Here is a 4,563-nt window from a genome sequence, read left to right as displayed (position 1 = left end):
TTTATGAATAATATATTTTTCTCCTTTTACTTATTCATTACCAAATATTCTATATCTATACACAATAGAGAATCATGGTAAAAGAACAAAAATCTTGTGTCCCCACCACAACCAATATTTACAATTTATTTTGTGGATAGAATCCAGCAGCAAAAAATATTCAAATTCATTTATCCATTCTCTAGCTGATAGACATTTAAATTAATTTTTCCCTTCCTTCTTCTCTCTCCAGCAAATATTGATATAATGAACATTTTTGTGAATAGTTCTTTGTACAGATTATTTTAGGCTTCTCTAAAGTATATAACTTGAATAGAACTATAGAACCAGTCTTAAGTACATCTTCAAAACTGTTATTCATTGCCTAATTGATTATAAGGCCATTGTGCCAATTCTATACACATTTGGGGTGGAATTAGGGATCAGTGTGCAGAATTGCTACAACATATTATTAAAAAGATCCCATTTTCAACAAAGTTTGGGTTACATAGAAAGAAATAGAAAAGTGTGACCCATTGACAGGAAAAAAAGAAGACAGTAGAAACTTCTTTAGAAGGGGCCAAGGTGATGGGGTTAGCATGAAATACTTTAAAAAGCTATTTTAAATATGTTCAAAGAACTAAAGGCAATCATACAAAAAGAAAATATATGAAATATGATAAAAAATATTTCATAAGATAGAGAACATTAATAAGCAGACAGAAATTATTAAATAATTACCAAATAAAAATTTTAGACTGAAATTCCAGAATTCCTAGAATTTTATACCCAAAATAAAAAAAAAATTACTAAAGAAATCAACAACATATTTGAGATAGCAGAAGAAACAAATTAAAATATATCTATAGAAATTATACAATCGAAACAGAAAGTAAAAAATAATTTATTGGTATTTGTTAAGGACTTCCCACAAAGAAAAAAATAAGTACAGATGACCTTACTAGTGAATTCTACCAAACATTTGAAAAACTAAGTGTAATCTTAACAGACTCCTCCAAAACAAAACAAAATAGATGAAGAGGAACTGTATTACTTAGCTCGACTCTTAACTTGTTTGAGGACCATAAATGGGACTTGTAGCTTGTACCTGCTAATCCATATCCAACATGCATGAGTGTATCTCCATCTCCATTGGCCAGGCTGGTGTCCACATTGGCAATGCGTACTGGGAGATCTATTGCCTGAGACAGGGCATCTAACCCAATAGCCAGATGCCAAGTGACAAGACCATTGGAGCAGGAGATGACTCCTTCATCACCTTCTTCAGTGAGACAGGTACTGGCAAGCATGTGTCCAAGGCAGTGTTTGTAGACTTAGAACCAATGGTCAATGATGAAGTTCACAGTAACACCTACTGCCAGTTCTTCCATCCTGAGCAGCTCATCACAGGCAAAGAAGATGCTGTCAATAACTGTGCCCTAGAGCACTACACCATTGGCAGAGAGATTATTGACCTTGTCTTGGACCAACTTAAAAAACCAGTCCACAGGTCTATAAAGATTCTTGGTTTTCCATGGCTTTGGAGGAGGAACTGGTTCTGGATTCACCTCCCTGCTAATGGAATGCCTGTCTGCCAACTCTGGCAAGAAGTCCATTCTGGAGTTCACCATTTACCCAGCCTCTCAGGTTTCCACAGTTCTAGTTGAGCCTTGCAATTCCATCCTCTCTAATCACATCATTCTGGAGCATTCTGTGCCTTATGGTAGACATTGAGGCCATTCAGACATCTGTCATAGAAACCTCAATATTGAACACCCTACCTAAATAGGTTGATAGGTCAAATTGTCCTTTATCATAGCTTCCCTCAGATTTGATGGAGCTCTGAATGTTGATCTTTGATCTGACCAATGTTGATTGGTCAGAATTTCAGACCAATCTGGTCCCCTATCCCCACATCCACTTCCCCTGGCCACATATGCTTATCATGATCAGTTTTCTGTAGCAGAGATCACCAATACATGCCTTGAGCCAGCCAAATAGAATTAATCTTCTTGTACATCCTAGGTGTTTTTCAAACTGCTGCATCTATGCTGTATCTCAGGTGGGCTGTTCATTGTGTTGTCTCTTCCAGAATGGGGATTCAGTTTCCTATTGCCCTCTGGTTCTCCCAGAGCTGAGTCCACTGATTTTTAAAGTTCTAGGTGTTAAATCCCACTGATTATAAAAGCCCATGAAGTTAGGCTCCTCTGGTCTTCAAAGCCAAATGTTATAGGGATTCATCTTCCCAATGTGGCCCTCCCCACCCCATGCCTGGGGTGTCCTGTATGGGGATCTACTTGTCCCCTATCTCCAAACCTATGCTGTCACTCCTTCCTGTGTCCCATGGGTCTGTTTGGCTCCTGACCATCTCTGCCCTTCCTACTTTCTTTTGTGTGGTCTCTTCTCTACATTTAACTGTGGAAAATATGCTCTGCTGGATGTTATCTAATTGTAGGTTTTATCTAATTATGTCCATGGGCCTAGGTGAGCCTAGGATCCTCCTACTCCACCATCTTCCCCAGAAGTCCTAGTTATTACTTTTTTTACATACCTATAAATGGAACAGTATGGGGAGCTCCTGTATTAGTTTTTTGTTGTTATAGCACATTGTTATGTATGTAGTGCCTTAACATAAATTTATTATCTTAAAGTCTATAGGTTAGAAGCCCAACATGGGTCTCACTGGGCTAAAATCAGAGGGAGCAGGGCTCATTTCTTTCTAGAAGCTCTCAGGAAGAATCCATTTCCTGAATTGCTTAGGTTGTTGGAAGAACTCATTCCTTGCATTTGTAATTTTGGAGCCCATTTCCTTCATGGATGTCAGCTGAGATCCATTGTAGCTCCTAAAAGCCAGCCACATTCCTTGGGTGAAGCCCCCTCACTCTGCCTTCAAAGCCAGCAATAACAGTAAGCTGAGTCCCTCTCACTCTTCAGATCTCTCCATCTGCTCTCACACCTATCTGACTCACTCTTTTTTTTTTCATTTTCTATTGATGTACCTGATTAGACTGAGCCTAGTCAGATAATCCAGAACAATCTCCCCATCTCAAAGTTTTTAACTTTAATCACATCTTCAAAGTTTTTTGTTTGTTGTTTGTTTTTTGCCATATAACATAACATATACACACATTCTGGGGATTAGGAATTAGATGACTTTAGGGACCATTATTCTGCCGATCGCACCGTAACTGACATGGATGTGCGAAAAGAAGCCCTGGACCAGGATAGTCTCTGAAAGAAAGGCTCTGGTGCATCAAGAGTACAGTAGATGACTTGAAAAGGGAGGAAGGTGCAGGAAACACAGTCCTACCTCGGATGGAAAGTAAAGGTAGAAAGAAGAGATGCCTCCAGAGACTATGATTGGCCATTCAGAGACTTTTAGTATAGTAGTCCTCAAAGAGAAGTGCCCAGGGCTAACTGTGGCTTCCTTGGATATATACATCCGATATGCATGTAACCCTTGAACCAGAAACCCCTTCACAGAAACAATAAGCATTGGGGAAGTTTATGAAGGCACATGTGTTTTAAATTGTCCTGCCCCTGCCCCTCACTGTAATACCTAGCATAACCTCACTTAATAGCACTCTTTTGACAATTGTTTACATAGACCTTTGAAAATTAAGAGTTGATATTGGGATATGCCTTACAATGGACATAAAATGGCAAATTAAAATTTCCCCCTGAAGATTAGAGTTTACCTAAAATTTGCAGACTATATTTCTAAGCTGAAACCTGGAATAATTGCCAAGTCTCTATAATTATAGTAATAATATAGTCATATTCTTTCAGCTCAAAAGTGGATGTGACAGGATGTTTGGTGTACTTGTTTCACATTTATATAGATTTCACATTCCATGCCAGTGCAAAAGTGGAATTTCTCATTTTAACTGGATTATATTCCATTCTTCTAAAATCCTTAAACTCAATTCTGCAGCCAGTTATGAACCAAATGTCTCACGGGGAAAAAGATTTTTCAGTGCTTACAACTCTAAATTTAAGCTTCAGGACTCTAGTGTTAAATGGCTGTAATTCATGCCAAGTGTCAGAACCATTGTAATGAGAAACAGTGAGACATAGTGCCATCGTTACATGTCATTTGTAAAGTACCAAAAATATCTTCAATGTCAGTGTTAATGCTATAATTGCAGGGGCCATTGGTGACATGTTAGAGTCAATACTTTAATCTGAAGAGGCCATCATCATTAATCGGTTGTACTCACTGGCTAAGAAATGACTCCATTTTCATAGCTCAAAAACAAAGTGGTTTTGCAGTCTTTGTGGAAGTTCTAAGCCTTTCTTTTCAAAGTCATTGACTAAGCCTTATTTTCATGATGAGTTCAGCATGAAAGCAGAAGCAAGAGTAATTTCATACTCTTAATGACTTTTTTTTTCTTTAATACTTAAACAGGAATTATTGCTTTTTAAAGGACCCTTTGCTTTTATATTAAAATTTTAAGCTCAAACATTAGTACTTCATTAAACTGTTTTTGAGTTTTCTGATATAATAAGGTCTAATGGCTTAATTTAATTAAGCAAACATAACATTTAGCAGGCATGCTGTATTTTCTCCAAACTACTGATTTT

The 4,563-nt window shown here is 37.5% G+C and overlaps 1 pseudogene; it reads left to right on the top strand.

Moving 5' to 3' along the window:
- Nucleotides 1–1,106: 1,106 nt before the first annotated feature.
- On the top strand, nucleotides 1,107–1,814 carry LOC129499361 (tubulin alpha-1A chain-like; annotated as a pseudogene).
- Nucleotides 1,815–4,563: the final 2,749 nt, after the last annotated feature.

Source organism: Nyctereutes procyonoides, unplaced genomic scaffold (genome assembly GCF_905146905.1).
Source record: "Nyctereutes procyonoides isolate TBG_1078 unplaced genomic scaffold, NYPRO_anot_genome, whole genome shotgun sequence".
Taxonomy (NCBI): Eukaryota; Metazoa; Chordata; class Mammalia; order Carnivora; family Canidae; genus Nyctereutes; species Nyctereutes procyonoides.
Note: the sequence above shows the minus strand (reverse complement) of the source record. Positions and strands in the feature narration are given on the sequence as shown.